General features: G+C 43.1%; 1 long non-coding RNA gene across 2 annotated transcripts in view; it reads right to left on the bottom strand.

Annotated features, from left to right (window-relative positions):
- Positions 1-715: 715 nt before the first annotated feature.
- LOC114567581 (uncharacterized) overlaps positions 716-16,774 on the bottom strand; it is a 31,935-nt gene continuing 15,876 nt past the window's right edge. For both annotated transcript variants that reach the window (XR_003694201.1, XR_003694200.1), the window contains 2 exons: positions 15,596-15,730; positions 716-977 (listed from right to left, as the gene is read on the bottom strand). This is a non-coding gene — a long non-coding RNA (uncharacterized LOC114567581). The remainder of the gene's footprint in view (positions 978-15,595; positions 15,731-16,774) is intronic.

Genomic DNA, 16,774 nt, shown 5'->3' with positions numbered 1-16,774 from the left:
ATGAATTAGTGTCACCATTTTACGATAGGTTCAAAAGCTGAATAAAATGATTTTATGGGAGTTTGTCATGGTTATTTTGGGCGTCACTGAAAACCATCTTAAATTGCACCTTCACCACATACAGACTGTTTACATCTGTCTTGGTGCATCACTGTCACGCCTCACTACCAGAGAATATTTAGAAAATGTTAAGCTCCTATCTTATATGTCAGCTATCTGGAGGAAGTGAATCACATCTCTCAGAGTTCAGCCAGACCGAGGCTGACAGGTGCTGCTTCACTTACAATAAATAAACAATGTTGCGAAAGGTTAGGACCCCAAAATCTACCACAACGTACAACTCACAGGTCAATCATTTGAACTTTTCCTGCAAGCACAGGTGAGTCCTGGCACCATTCAAACAATGGAATAGATTTTTTTTGTCAACAGATGGGTGGAAACTGGAAGATTAATTTGGTCTGTACTGTATAATCTCTATAAAATATAATGTATTGTCCCATTGGGGAAACACTTCTTAGGCTCAGTATCACAGAGCATTCATCTCCAGGAAGAATTAGCATTCAAAATACATTTTTAAGTTCATGTATTCAACAGTAAAAAATCTCAAAACAGAATATTGAACATGACTATTATATAACTATAACATTAATAATTACAGAGATGCAAAACACCAAGCATGTTTAGGAATGATAAGACTTGCACAGTTTGGAATACGAGCCAGGATTACACAATCTACATAAATAATAAAAATGCCATCTTAACTTTCTGCAACTGATCTGCAGTGGATCGTCCAATCAGAGCAGCACGACTGATCGCAGACACTTTGTGAAGCAGGCATCATTAAACCAGTATCTGGTTTTGCTACCCACATGATATAAAGTCTGCAGGTGGAGAGTCTGAGAGCAATATAATCTGTACCTGACCTTGGCGGCTTGGGAATTTATTATTTCAGTTTTCCATCTGGTGTTTAATGACGTCTGTAAAAGAAAACAAATTGAGTTCAGAAAAATCAACTCAAAGTCCAGCATCATGCAGCAGAGTCTTAGGCTGTAATCTGCTGATAAAAACCTCCATTTAAAGGCCGCCTGTGGGATTAAGACGGGGAGAGCGATGCGCTGAGATGACTGAGGCTGGATTTTATAAAGAGCAAATCACAGTATTTAAGATTTCATCCATAACAATATCACACTTTTAACAAGATGTCAAATACTATATAATTACTCTGTGTATTCGCTGTATTCTGATGCTGCTTTCAATATAGCTTATTACTCTTATTTTCCATTTTCTGACTGACCTTTATATCACACAGAGAAAGAAACCCACATTGTCCAGCGTCACAGTGGGTCAATTATAGGCTGTCAATATGTGCCTCAACCCACGCCAGTGCTTTGAGCTAACATCCAATTAGAGCAGCAGCAGGCACTCTGATCACCTGACCATGGTGAGCGTTATTAAATCATGCACAAATCGTGCACTTTAGGATAACAAAAAATATGACAAAAAGAGAATACTTATTTTTATTATTTAATTGTTTAGGGATGCAACTAACTCTTCTTTTCATTATTGATTTATGTGTAGACTATTTTTTGTTTGTTATCAATTAATCTTTCTATAAAATGTAAAAAAAAAAAAAACAGTGAAACAAGTTGCTGTAGATCCATGCACCATGTCGAGGATTAATATGAAGAAGTGCAGGTTGCGTGGAAAATTAACAGAATGAGAAATTGCAAATGCAACCCAAAGATATTCAATTAACATGCAAAAAACGGCAAATCTTTATGTTTGACAGGTTGGAATTTAAAATGACAATTTTACTAAATAAATGAGTTGATTTTCTGTTTTTCAACTACGGTGGGACTATGGCCAAAATCTTCTATCCCGATATAGTTCATCTCACATCTCAATAACGGTATGTATCATGACATAGCATGTTTTCTGGTAATTCCATAAATAAATACGTCTGTATGAAATAACCCAAAAAAAACATCTACATTAAAAGTGGTGGTTTTGAGGTCACGTCAAAGCTGTTGTGGACAACTTCTGAAATCAGATCTGGGATGGGCTTGCTTCCTGTCTGTCTGTCTGTGTATACACACACACACACACACATATATATATATACATATACACACACACATATACACATATATATATATATATATATACTGTATATATATATATATATATATATATATATATATATATATCTTCTTATCAGCTGTATGATATTGTACACAGTCAAACTGCAGCAGCATTAACCCAGTTACAGACCAACGTAGTTTGGTATAGAGAAAAGAAACTTGCTTCTTATGCAACCCCATCATCTGAGTGTGGCATCACGATCCTTCCTCTGCATGCAGAGTCAGAAAGGAAGGAAAAGAATGAAAGGACACAAAGAAGAACAGGAAAACACTGGAGGTTATGCAGAAGTAAAAGCCATCGCATTCATTGACTGCGACTCCTCGGGCCAATGTATAACTGAGGTCGACTGTGCAGGCAGCCATGCATCCACTCAGAGAAACTAAAGAGCTTTCGTCTTTCAAGGATTTGTTTTTCTCTGGTCATGTGGTTTAAGAGAAAGACCGGTTATCAAGCTGAGTGACGTCAGTGGTCTTTGTGGCAGATGAAGAGTGACCTTAACAGGAGACAGAGGGGCAAATTAAGGAAAATAAAGTAATCAGCAGACTCAGACAAAGTCCGGATTAATGGGTTAAGATGATTGAACGCATCATCAATCTGTTTTGTTGTACAACTACTTAAATTTGTAGTATTAGGTAATCATTTCCAACTTGGATTGTCGCATTATTTTGTCTCCAATTCTCTAAGAAAACATATCATGAGTGATTATTTTAGTTTTCCTTTATCAAGGCAAGTTAATGGTTAAGTTACACTTTTACATTATTCAATGAGTAATATCTCCTTTTTCCCCCCACAGCTGTTCATAGCATCAGCAAATTAAAAAGCCTGTTTTTTGTGTGTGCATATGGTAAGTTCTCTAACAAAACAGTTCCTCATGGTTATGTAAGCATCTCTATGACGGTAGCTGAAACTTTACTGAGCTCAGCATCAGCCACATTTCCTCAACTGAGACAGCGTGTTCTCGTTTCCGACTCCAATCAGCAGTTAATAGTAAACGCGGAGTGTGCAGGAGGCATTAAACTAAACTGATTGATGATTTGGAAACATAACTCAAGGGAAGGTGAAGAAAGGAAGTAGTGCGGATTGCAGATTTTACAGATTTATCACATGACAGCCCTTCATGAATGGCCAACAAATATAAAAAAGGGATCAGCCTTGCTCCTTTTCCCCTCCACAGCTGTGTTCAGGAAAGACGCTTCACATTACAGCATTATTAATCCATGGCTCACACATCTGTTTGTTATATATACTGTGCCCCCCCTCTGGGTTGCAAAACTTGTGTATATCCGTTTTATGTTACTTCATCTAATACAGCTATAGTTCATTTATTTCAGATTAAGATTTCACATAAAAACATATAAGCTTATAAAATACAACACATTGTTAAAGATTAACCGTGAACCATCACCTTATCGTGGTGGAGAGGTTTGTGTGTCTCTGTGAACCTGAGGGCTGTGTTGTCTGGAGCTTTGTGCTCCTGGTAGGGTCTCCCAAGGCAAAGTGGTCTCAGGTGAGGGGCCAGACAAAGAATGGTTTCAAAAACCCCAATGAAAAAGCTAAGCAGAGATGGAGTGACCCTGCCCGGAGGAAGCCGGGGCCCCGTCTGGAGCCAGGCCCAGCGGTGGGCTCGTCGGGGCGCGCCTGGTGGCCGGGTTTGCCACGGAGCCCGGCCGGGCACAGCCCGAACAAGCTACGTGGCAACTCCCTCTCCATTCCATGGGCCCACCACCTGTGGGAGGAACCGTTGGGGTCGGGTGCGATGCCACATGGGTGGCAGTGAAGGTCAGGGGCCTCAACGGACCAGACCCGGGCAGCAGGCGCTGGCTCTGGGGACGTGGAACGTCACCTCTCTGTGGGGAAGGAGCCGGAACTGGTGCGGGAGGTGGGCGCTACCGGTTAGATCTGGTGGGGCTTACCTCACGCACAGTCTCGGTTCTGGAACCATACTCCTGGATAGGGGTTGGACTCTTTTCTTCTCCGGAGTTGCCCAGGGTGTGAGGCGCCGGGCGGGTGTGGGGATACTCACAAGCCCCGGCTGGCGCCGCTGTGTTGGAGTTTACCCCGGTGGACGAGAGGGTCGCCTCCCCACGCCTGCGGGTTGTGGGGGAAAACTCTGACTGTTGTTTGTGCATATGCACCAAACAGGAGTTCGGAGTATTCGGCCTTCTTGGAGACCTTGACTGAGTCCTGCATGGGGCTCCAGTGGGGGACTCCATTGTTCTGCTGGGGACTTCAACGCACATGCGTGGGCAATGATGGAGACACCTGGAGGCGTGATTGGGAGGAACGGCCTCCTGATCTAAACCAGAGTGGTTGTTTGTTGTTGGACTTCTGTGCTAGTCATGGATTGTCTATAACGAACACCATGTTCGAACATAGGGATGCTCATAAGTGTACCTGGTACCAGAGCACCCTAGGCCGAAGGTCAATGATCGATTTCATAATCGTTTCATCTGATCTGAGGCCGTATGTTTTGGACACTCGGGTGAAGAGAGGGGCAGAGCTGTCAACCGATCACCATCTGGTGGTGAGTTGGGTCAGAGGGTGGGGAAGATCTCTGGACAGACCTGGTAAGCCCAAACGTGTAGTGCGGGTAAATTGGGAACGTCTGGAGGAGGCCCCTGTCCAACAGACTTTCAACTCACACCTCCGGCGGAGCTTTTCGTGCATCCCTGTGGAGGCTGGGGGCATTGAACCCAGTGGACAATGTTCAAAGTTTCCATTGCTGAAGCTGCAGCGAGGAGCTGTGGTCTTAGGGTCTTAGGTGCCTCAAGGGGCGGTAACCCCACGAACACCGTGGTGGACAACGGTGGTCAGGGAAGCCGTCCGACTGAAGAAGGAGTCTTTCCGGGATATGTTATCCCGGAGGACTCGGAGGCAGTTGCAGGGTACCGAAGGGCCGAAGGGCTGCAGCCTCTGCCGTGAAAGAGGCAAAGCAGCGGGTGTGGGAGAAGTTTGGAGAAGACATGGAGAAGGACTTTCGGTCGGCACCAAAGTGCTTCTGGAAAACTGTTCGCCACCTCAGGAGGGGCGGGGAACCATCCAAGCTGTGTACAGTAAGGATGGGACACTGTTGACCTCAACTGAGGAGGTAATAGGGCGGTGGAAGGAGCACTTTGAGGAACTCCTGAATCCGACTAATACGCCCTCTATGTTAGAGGCAGAGCTGGAGGATAATGGGGGATTGTCGTCGATTTCCCAGGCGGAAGTCACTGATGTAGTCAAACAACTACACAGTGGCAAAGCCCCGGGATTGATGAGATCCGTCCAGAAATGCTCAAGGCTCTGGGTGTGGAGGGGCTGTCCTGGTTGACACGCCTTTTCAACATTGCGTGGAAGTCTGGGACGGTGCCAAAGGAGTGGCAGACTGGGGTGGTGGTTCCCCTTTTAAAAAAGGGGGACCAGAGGGTGTGTGCCAATTATAGGGGTATCACACTTCTCAGCCTCCCTGGTAAAGTCTACTCCAAGGTGCTGGAAAGGAGGGTTCGGCCAATAGTCGAACCTCGGGTTGAGGAGGAACAATGCGGATTCCGTCCTGGTCGTGGAACAACGGACCAGCTCTTCACTCGCAAGGATCCTGGAGGGAGCCTGGGAGTATGCCCAACCGGGTCTACATGTGTTTTGTGGATTTGGAGAAGGCGTATGACCGGGTCCCCGGGAGATACTGTGGGAGGTGCTGCGGGAGTATGGGGTGAGGGGGTCTCTTCTCAGGGCCATCCAATCTCTGTACAACCAAAGCGAGAGCTGTGTCCGGGTTCTCGGTAGTAAGTCGGACTCTTTTCAGGTGAGGGTTGGCCTCCGCCAGGGCTGCGCTTTGTCACCAATCCTGTTTGTAGTATTTATGGACAGGATATCGAGGCGTAGTCGGGGTGGGGAGGGGTTGCAGTTTGGTGGGCTGGGGATCTCATCGCTGCTCTTTGCAGATGATGTGGTCCTGATGGCATCATCGGCCTGCAACCTTCAGCACTCACTGGATCGGTTCGCAACCGAGTGTGAAGCGGTTGGGATGAGGATCAGCACCTCTAAATCTGAGGCCATGGTTCTCAGCAGGAAACCGATGGAATGCCTTCTCCAGGTAGGGAATGAGTCCTTACCCCAAGTGAAGGAGTTCAAGTACCTTGGGGTTGTGTTCGCGAGTGAGGGGACAATGGAGCGGGAGATTGGTCGGAGAATCGGGCGCAGCGGGTGCGGTATTGCATTCAATCTATCGCACCGTTAGGACGTAAAAGAGAGCTTAGCCAGAAGGCAAAGCTCTCGATCTACCGGTCAGTTTTCGTTCCTACCCTCACCTATGGTCATGAAGGCTGGGTCATGACCGAAAGAACGAGATCCAGGGTACAAGCGGCTGAAATGGGTTTCCTCAGGAGGGTGGCTGGCGTCTCCCTTAGAGATAGGGGTGAGAAGCTCAGTCATCCGTGAGGAGCTCGGAGAGAGCCGCTGCTCCTTTGCGTCGAAAGGAGCCAGTTGAGGTGGTTCGGGCATCTGGTAAGGATGCCCCTGGGCGCCTCCCTAGGGAGGTGTTCCAGGCACGTCCAGCTGGGAGGAGGCCTCGGGAAGACCCAGGACTAGGTGGAGGGATTATATCTCCAACCTGGCCTGGGAACGCTCGGGATCCCCAGTCGGAGCTGGTTAATGTTGCTCGGGAAAGGGAAGTTTGGGGTCCCCTGCTGGAGCTGCTCCCCCCGCGACCCGACACCGGATAAGCGGACGAAGATGGATGGATGGATGGATGTTAAAGATTAAACCAGTGTTTCCCAACCTTTTTGGCATCTGGCCCCTTTAAAAATCAAACGTGTCCAGTTGGGGTTTTGTCACCTTTCAGATGTCTATGAGTTGTTTTCAGGTCCAGTTTGAAACTCAAAGAGGTAACACTTTCCTTAATTTTACAGAAAGCAACGATTGGAGAAAAAAGCCCAAACATAGAAAACAAATTGATGTAACAGAACTTTATTTTTTCTTCTTTCCTCTCCCATTATTAATCTTACGACCCCTCAGATTTCTCTTGTGACCCTTTGGAGGGCCCCGACGCCTACGTGGGGAACCACTGAACTAAACTACCCAACAGTATATAAATTAGTAATATATAAAACATACCTTGACCGCTCCTTACACATCGATACATCAGTATTAACAATCTAATGATGTCATATATAATAACATATCAGTCACAAGTACTTATACATTAACATGGAGTATTTTTCCACTGTTGTGTCAGTACTTTAACTTAAGTAAAGGATCTGAATACTTCCTCCTCCACTGGTTAGATTCCTCTGGTGATTATGATCCCAGTTCTGTGCTCACAAAGCTTCTTTGTTCTGGCTTAACAATCCCTTTTGTTAACATACTTGCTCACTGAATGCCAGTTTAACTCCTAAATGTAAGAAGAATTAAAATACTAGAGCTACACAATGTAGGATTTAAAACCTCTGGTTGAACACCTTGCCTTCGTCAGCTACAAAAGAGGACTTTGATATTCAGGTTTTTAAAGAAACATGAGACAGCTAACAGCACAACAAAGAGCTTAAACCATCCACGCACGAATGGTTAACTGAATACGACCTGTCTTTGTAGCAGTTTCATTAAGTGTTTACAGTATAACTGTCATCGCCAACAAACACTGCTTTGACACTTTGGTTCAATCAGCAACGAGCAATAAAGCAAATTCTCTTAAAGCTATAGTGCGTAGTTTCTGCTGCCCCCCCCCCATCATGAGGAATTCTAAGTAATGACAACAAAACTGTCGGCGCGTCCACATGATACAAGCCTTCCATGATTACGCACCAACCCCCACACCTCCCTCCACACAGTTGCTAGTAGCCAAGGAGGACACGGAGGAGACATGATGTACTATCTTCACTCGAGCTTCTGCGCGGGAAAGTCACTGGACGAAAATCTCCTGAACATAGCCATACTGAGAAATACAGAGAGAGTTTCGTAATTAGCTTTGTAGCAACTCATTTGGCAACGGCTTGAATGTGAGGTTTATTAATATCAAAAAGTTACGCACTAAAGCTTTAAACAATCATTTTGGTACAATTAAAACCGGTAACTACGACTCAGTATTTCTCCAACACTGTTCGGCTCGTCGGTGGACGGGCTGCGAGCCGGGCTGCCGAGCTTCAGAGATCTGAGGAGCAGTTAACCATAGTCCTCATAAATCCACCGGAGTTAAAAATTCCAACACAAAGAAAGCGGAAGGTAACGGACATCCGGCCCAATAAAGGACATCCGGCCGAATGAAGGACATCCGGCGGAATATCCGGAGGCAACGGAGCAATCCCAGAAGTGGAAAGTTGCGGATATAGACTAGCTTCAACAACCACAACGCTGACACAAAGGGGATATGATACCAGATGTAACGGGCCGTGTCCTTGATTAAAATGACCGATTTTTCTGGGTTTGAACTTTGTTGGAAACATTTGGGATATTGTAGGGACACAACTCACACAGCAAAATGTTTATTTTTAATAATGCGTGTAAAGTTACCAATTATACTTTTAATGTGTACACGACAGAAACGTGAAGTATGCATGTCAAGACTCTCACAGCCTTTCCTGTTCAGCCAGTACCTGAACGAGACCACGCTGCAGGTTTTAAATATATATTCAAATGAATCTTCCTGCTACTGAGAATCCAGAGCGAGTGATGCTCTATCTGTTCCTGTATCTGTTTTGCATACCACAGCTGGTTTACCTGGCATTTGTTGATACTACATAAAAAGCAGCTGCAGTCGCTTGTTATTTCAACACTTACATCGCTGATTTCCCTGAAAAGTCATGACTGCTTGCAACTGTCTGAATATTTCCTGAATAACAGAGTTGTTTTTCCCCTTTGGGTGTCTTCTCGACCTGTGACGTGCATTTTAAAAAACGAGCAGTGTGCATTTCTTGTATGTATGTATGGATCCAGGATGACTTTACCCAGGAGGCCTTTACATAACTGTCATGGGATTGAAATGATGATAGATGGCAAACAAAAGGCCCACTCTGCAGCCCTTTTGCCTTTATTAGCACAAGAATGCACAACCCACCCCATCATCTCAACTGTGGATCAGTAATGTGGATGCAACATCTCTTTGTAGCCCCACATGAGACGAGTCGTGTGGTTTCACGTGTGCTCAGAAGACAAACGATAGCAGGAGAGGAGGAGGTCATTGATCCGGTCAGTGTCAGTCAGATCCAGGCCGCTAAGCAGTTTTCCCCTCGTGAATAATGAAAGAGTGCTTCACCTGGTGTATCTGAACGCATTGTTGTCAAACTATGTCAGTTTTAATTTACACACACGCTCTCTGTAGTCCAAGATGTATTGATTAGATGATGTTATGAAGATAGAAACTCGATTTAGCTACTATTACAAGACATTATTCAGCAGCATTATGCAGTAGAGTATACACTAGATTTACCTCCTGGTTTTGTCTTTTAACTTATGGTCGCTGTTTTCGACGACAACGTTAACTAGCTTACAACTATCTTACTGTGTTGCAGCTGCACATCAGCTTGATGTTTAATTTCTCTGATATTATTATTTAGTCAAATATTTTATTCTGTAGTATTCTATTCTTTCTATTTGTTAGTTGCTTTCTGGAGCAAGGCACAAAAGAATGTTTACTACACGTTGCACTGTGTATGATTGTGCATGTGACAAACATGATTTGTTGCACTGATCAACTTGTCAGTACGATTATTGTTGAAGTCAGTGGTCAGCAACCTTTCCCATGCTCTATCACTTCTCATATCCAAAAATAGGCCAAGAAATGAAAGCCCATGCAGTTCAAATGCTGAATGTCTTTAAAGCATCTTTCTTTTTATTTAACTTACTTCACATTTGAACACAAATACATCCATTATATGTACTGAAATACCCTAACCTCCTCTCAAAACCAGCCTACCGTAGAAGGCAGAAAATAAAAAAAACTCATGTTCCCATTAAAGCTTTAGCGCGTAACTTTTTGATATTAATAAACGTCTGTTACATTCAAGCCATTGCCAAATGAGTTTCTACAAAGCTAATTAATACTACCAGCTCCACACATCTCTCACTGCATTTCTCAGTGGGACTATGTTCAGAAGATTGTGGCGTCCGGTGGCTTTCCCACGCAGAAGCTCAAGTGAAGATAACTACCTCTTCTGAAGAGTCCATCATGTTTTTTTTTTTTAATCCTCCGTGTCCGCCTTGCTACACTACTCAAAATATTCTCACTTCCGCTGCAGACAGCAAGACAAATTTACGGAGTTGGACCACTTAGTTAACTTTAAGCTCCAGTGTGTAACGTGTTTAGTTGTTGATTATCAAAATCGGTGTTGCCCGTTCACAAACTTGTGTTACCTCCACCATCAATTCCAAGTCTTCCTTTTGGCATTTGCATTCGCATGAACTGGGGTAGACGCTCCATATTCACGCGCCATCTTGAAATACGTTAGCCTGTAAGGGACATACAGGACATACTGCTCCGCCTTACGCGTTTTCGCTGTCACATGATAAACTCACAGGTGCTGCTGATGCTGCTAATGGGTATCGTAGTTTCCCGGCCACGGCAAGTTTGAAGAAGGAGACATGGAGGACCACACGTATTCAAAATCCAAATTTCAGGAACAGGAGTCTTCTTCTTCATCCCAGAAAAAGAAAAAGGATATTGAAAAGAGCAAAAGACCGGCTTTTTGAAGCGTGAAGGCTACCGTAGCTGTAATACGTACTTTGCACTGTTTGGTGCGAGAGAGTTGATTGCGAATTATGATTTCACCACTAGATGGGAGAAATTCCTACACATTGGACCTTTAAGCTTTAGGACCAGATAAAGCTTTATATTTATTTGTATTATAATTTAAATTACAGTATTATGTATTGATGTATCCAGTTATATAGTTATACAGTATTTTTGACCTGTCTGATAACATTTTATAATATATTTTTAATATGTTGTCAGTTTGTGGGGCTCCACATTCATTCACCGTCTATGCTTAGTTAAAAAGACACAGACTCCACTTTTGTACTTTCAAAAACATGACGGAGTTGACTAATTCATAAGCCTAGATTTTTTTAAATCGTTGCTGCTCTCGAACATCCTTTGAAAAGAAGATTATGCAGTTGTTTACGTAAGCCTTTCAAAATGTCAAGTACTCTCAAATCTTTGATCAGTTCATGCAGGCTGGACTGCTAAACATGAAGTTTAGCAGTTTGGTTTTGGTTTTGAAACCCCGGATCATGACACTAAATTTCAAACCCCAACATGCCGAGTGAAATGAGTGAAAATAAAGTTGGCCTTGCCCCGACTTCATCACTTCCTCTAGCTCTGTATCATTGGACGTCACAGTACCCACACACACACGTACCCACACACACACGTACCTACACACACACCCACACACGCACACGTACACACCCACACATTTTCAGGAAATGTGCAGGGATTCTTACTATTCTACCACTTGCTGCTTCAGGCCTGCACCTGCTCCTTGTATCTCTTCTTCAGAGCTGTTCTCCCTAACTCTGTCACGGCAGACAGGCTCATAAATATTAAACTCACTGCTGCAGGCTGATGTAATCGTCCTCCTCTAAACTCTTGCCAGCTCTCTGAAGCCTAGCGTCAGTGATGTCATCTAATGCCCAGTGGACATGTAACAGTACATCTGGATTAAAACGCTCTGCACGATGACACTTCTGTTTCAATGTCTTTGGTTGACATTCATCTCAAGCTGTGAAACAAACATTCAACATAAAGGACCAACACTGACTTCCTGGCCGCGTCGCCGCATCGTTTCTACTTCCCGTAGGTTGGGAGTGTACGGTACATCCATCAAATCAAAGGCTGAAGAATAAGAAGTGCAGCTTTAGCATTTCTGCTTGATAAATGACTTAAATGATTACTACTAACCATTTCACACAATATCAGTATTTGCCCCCAGAAGCTTCTGAAGCAGGATTTAATCATCATCCAAAAATGGGGAAATTAACTTTTGTTAGATTACCTGACATAGCTGGGACACAGAACTGATGAAGCCTCTTGGATTAGAGGCAAAACTTTTTCAAGACATCTTTGAGCAGAGCCAATCGCCTTTAGATTTTACGCTTCTAGATGTTTTGGATACAGAATTATCTTTAAATTAAGAATTCATTTTTATAAACAACAAAAGAGGCTTTTTCAAGGTACACTTGTATATTTTTGCTCCCCTGTAATGGCCGACTACAGTTACTACTAAATTTCTGCACAAGGTAAAGTAAGTGAAATATGAGGTTACGACTATCCCACTATAATGTGTTCACAATGTCAGATTGATTCTTCACCTTTGTTTGCTTTTTTTAGCCACGGCATGTCGGTCTGTCAGTCGGTGAAATTAGTTTCAGAATTTGGTGTTCACAGAGGAGGATTCGTAATAACTACACTTTGGTTTATGAAAAAACCTCAGCTGTACTTTGTGTTTAGTGCTAATTGGCAAAAGGTGACCAATCTACCATGCTAAATTAAGATGGTGAACATTAGTAATTATACCTCCTAAACATCAACATATATTAGTGTCATCGCTGAGAGCATGCTAGCACGCCGATGTTAGCATTTAGCTCAAAGCACCGCTGTGCCTAACTAGAATGGCTGTAGTATAACATAGAAACCATTCTTTAGCATGTAGTTTAACTGCAATTCCCCATACATGGAGGAAATTAAGTAATCCTTCAGATTCTGTGAACAGCCTTTATTTACTGATTAAATATGTGCGGTATGCGACCCACACCACATTCACATCATTCCCAGTATCCCACCGCACCCCTGTAATCCTCCCCAGTAAAGTAAAAGTTAGGTAAGACCATGAGATGTATTGTGTAACTTTCCCAGCACAAAGCATTTATGATACCCATTTAAACTCATCCTGCTCACTGATCTGCACATGTGCACACACACTGAGTTATAGATGCATGATTGCACAGACACGCACACATACAGAAACACTTATACAATGAGCTATCATCAAGGAATTGGCAGATTATGACATTTCTAGCAGAAACATCATAAACCAGGGTAAGAGAAAGTGGTGACATTAATGATCTGACCTTTTAGTGTGATGTAATGTGCTTTCCTGACATGTTAAAAAAAAAAAAAAAAAAAAAAAAAAAAGGCAGGGGCCTTCTGAGAATTACATGCAAGTGAGTGTGAATGAGCGGGCTATTTTAATATATTAAAAGACTGGCCAGATGCCCTACTATAATCCAAGCAAAGCGCAGTGTCCTCATTTCTGATAGAAATGGAGCCATCACACTTACGGCCTAAACTTCCCTTCCTCTCGTCTTTCAGAATATTGAGTGTCACTTATTTGTGGGGTGTAAAGTGGGTCAGTTTCTGAACTAAACTTAAAACAAAAAGTAAGGAAATTTGTGTTTGGTGGATTATTTCTCTGTGGTAACAATGCTTTTTGGCAATAAATCTTATACCGTTGGAAAGCCTGTTTAGTTCCCTTTCAAATGGTGCCCCATTTGTAAGGAACATGCATTTGTGGGATGAGCAGCAGCGCTGAGTATGTGGGTTGCGCCCATGAAAAATTTGCCAAATCTTCTCTGCCAATGCCAAACAGCTTATTCTGCCATTGACTCGTTTGGTGTTTGGTGGATTGGATGATTGAAGTTTGAAGAAACAAGACATATTGGCAATTTAACAATTTATTCATTTCACAAACAGGAGCCTCAGTAGCGTGTGGAAGAACCATACACAGCCACAACAGCCTGGCACCTCCTGCTCATGCTGGTCACCAGCCTGGTCACACACTGCTGTGGGATGGCATCCCATTCTTCAACCAGCATTTGTTGCAAGTCAGCCAACGTGGTTGTGTTGGTCACTCTGGCACGAACAGCACGCCCAAGCTGATCCCACAAGTGTTCAACAGGGGTTGAGGTCAGGACTGCTGGCAGGCCATCCCATCCTCTCCACTCCCACATTCTGGAGATAGTCTCTGATAAACCCCGCCATGTGGGGGCCAGCGTTGTCATCTTGGAGGATAGAGTTCGGTCCCAGACTGTGGAGATGAGATTCTGCAACCAGTGGCAATCCCATATCTCCACAGTCTGGGATCGAACTCTATCCTCCAAGATGACAATGTGGCTGTGTATGGTTCTTCCACACGCTACTGAGGCTCCTGTTTGTGAAATGAATAAATTGTTCAATTGCCAGTATGTTTTGTTTCTTCAAACTTCAATCATCCAATCCACCAAACGAGTCAATGGCAGAATAAGCTGTTTGGCATTGGCAGAGAAGATTTGGCAAATTTTTCATGGGCGCAACCCACATACTCAGCGCTGCTGCTCATCCCACAAATGCATGTTCCTTACAAATGGGCCACCATTTGAAAGGGAACTAAACAGGCTTTTCAACGGTATAAGATTTATTGTCAAAAAGCATTGTTACCACAGAGAAATAATCCACCAAACACAAATTTCCTTACTTTTTGTTTGAAGTTTATAACTCTGACCTCACTGTGCTTTTACAAACGCACATCTTTGTACCCTAAACACAGATCTGTGAAGTTATTGAGAGATTTGCGAATGCACTTATCTTGTCCGACTCCTTTTAGCGAGGAGCTCTCAAGTGGCTGTGACGGTCCGTTTATGTGTGAAGCAGCGTTGATGGCTGAAAGAGGCGTGAGGAAACATACTGCGTTTAATGTGTGCTGGTAAATATAGTCTCCTTTTAACCCTGTGAAATTACCAGCACGCGTTTCTCACACAATAACACGTATAGATTGCCAACAAAGTCTGACGTATCTACTGCTCATTATTTCTTCATTTCACTTTTGTTTTATTCTGCTCATGGAAACAGACACATTTTAGAAAGGAGAGAGAGAAGACCAGTTAAAAACATTCAGTTTGCTTTAAATTATTTGGCCCATTTCTTGTTTCCCTAACTTACTTGCATAAGCAGCAGCTTATTTGCAAATGTTCCCAACGGTTCCCTTCACTTCTTATTAATGGGAGATTTTGTCTTTGCTTATTATAAACCTTCTTCGAGAGCTGGGCACATGCTGAACCTCTGTCCACCTCAAGTGTGACTCAACATTTCACATTTAGGATCTCACGGTTCTTAAGACGACTAACGTGGCTGAGCTTGTTTCTTTTTATAGGGCAGTGGATGATAAGCTCTTCCATCTCCAGAGAGCATCTCTTTAAATCTACCCTCACCTAGTGGGTGACCCTCAAACGGAGACTTTTTTTCTACGGCTCTACAGAAAGAAAGTTCTTGTATTAGATTCGATTTTAATGGGAACCAGCATTCTTGACATTTACAGTGAAACAGCTGAACGAACACACACACACACACACACACACACACACACACACACACACACACACACACACACACACACACACACACACACACACACACACACACACACACACACACACACACACACACACACACACCTGCAGCTAATCTGGTTAAAGATAGCAACAGGTGAGCCGGGGCTGTTCGCAGACTGACCTACTGTACAGATGGAGCAATCTCAATCCCTCGTCTCCTTAATCAACGGCCATTTGTCCTTCCCATCCACGGAGTTCAATTGGCTGAATAGTGCTGAAGCAGGGAAGTGGTGGACAAACACACACAGGTGCAGATCTGTAAGAGACAGCATTTTTAGACCATCTGCTTTTAGAGGGAGAGTTGTGTTTTACGAAAACACATTGGTGGGATTGGCTTCGGTTGCAAACAGAGTACAATACAATTTTAAACAAGACGAAAGGTAATAACTGCCTCATTAATATGGGTTTGCTTTCCATATCAGGGTCTTAGTCATTTTATTTTATTCGTGTCATTAGGGCTGCAACCAACAATTATTTTTTACTGTCTCTTTTAATGTGTTGATTTTTTTTTGTAATTGATAAATGGTTTAGTTTGAATGATTTAGGTTTTTGTTTTTTTAAATACTGAAATATGCACAACACAATTTCGTCTATAAGGGGACGTCTTCAAATTGCTTGTAGCAAATACTAATATTTTGGAACCTGGAACCAATGATTGTTTGTTATTTTTGCTTGATAAATAACCTAAAACATAAAATCTTTAAGTCTTAGTTCAACATTTTGGGAGCAGGTCAACAGATTTAGCCGTGGACTGAGCCAGGCCAGCTGTTTCCTTGTTTCCAGTCTTTATGGTAAGCTAAGCTAACAGTCTCCTGGCTTCAGCTTCATATCTAAAAAGACAAAAATGAAAGAGATCCAACTCTCAGCAAAGAAGTGAATAAGCGTATTTCCCCAAACCAATAATTTAATCTACTATTTGTGATCTTTATTCCACAATGACCAGTACCTGTGAACATTTCTCGTGCAGATTTAGCTTAACTCTTACCTAGAGAGCTCAACAAATACCGCCCACTTTTTGAACGTCTTTTTTCTGATTCTTTTACTATCATTCAATATCTCCATAGACATTTCATTAAATGTTTATATAAAGAGTTTTAAGACTGGAATCAGCCAACCAGCTATGAGATGAATTGTGACCATAAAACATTTGATTTGGTGCAAAAGAACATTTTGAAAATGGCAAAGAAGTTAAAAGGTACAAGACTGTGTACAGAAACGATCATAGACTTTGATGGTAGCAGCTCGCTTTAGCCGTTTGCGGGTGCTGTAAACATTAGGGGGGTAGTCAAGACTACTAAAC

This window comes from Perca flavescens, chromosome 14, assembly GCF_004354835.1.
Source record: "Perca flavescens isolate YP-PL-M2 chromosome 14, PFLA_1.0, whole genome shotgun sequence".
In the NCBI taxonomy this organism is placed as follows: Eukaryota; Metazoa; Chordata; class Actinopteri; order Perciformes; family Percidae; genus Perca; species Perca flavescens.
The sequence above is the reverse complement of the archived record's forward strand: the minus strand, read 5'-3'. Positions and strand labels throughout refer to the sequence as shown.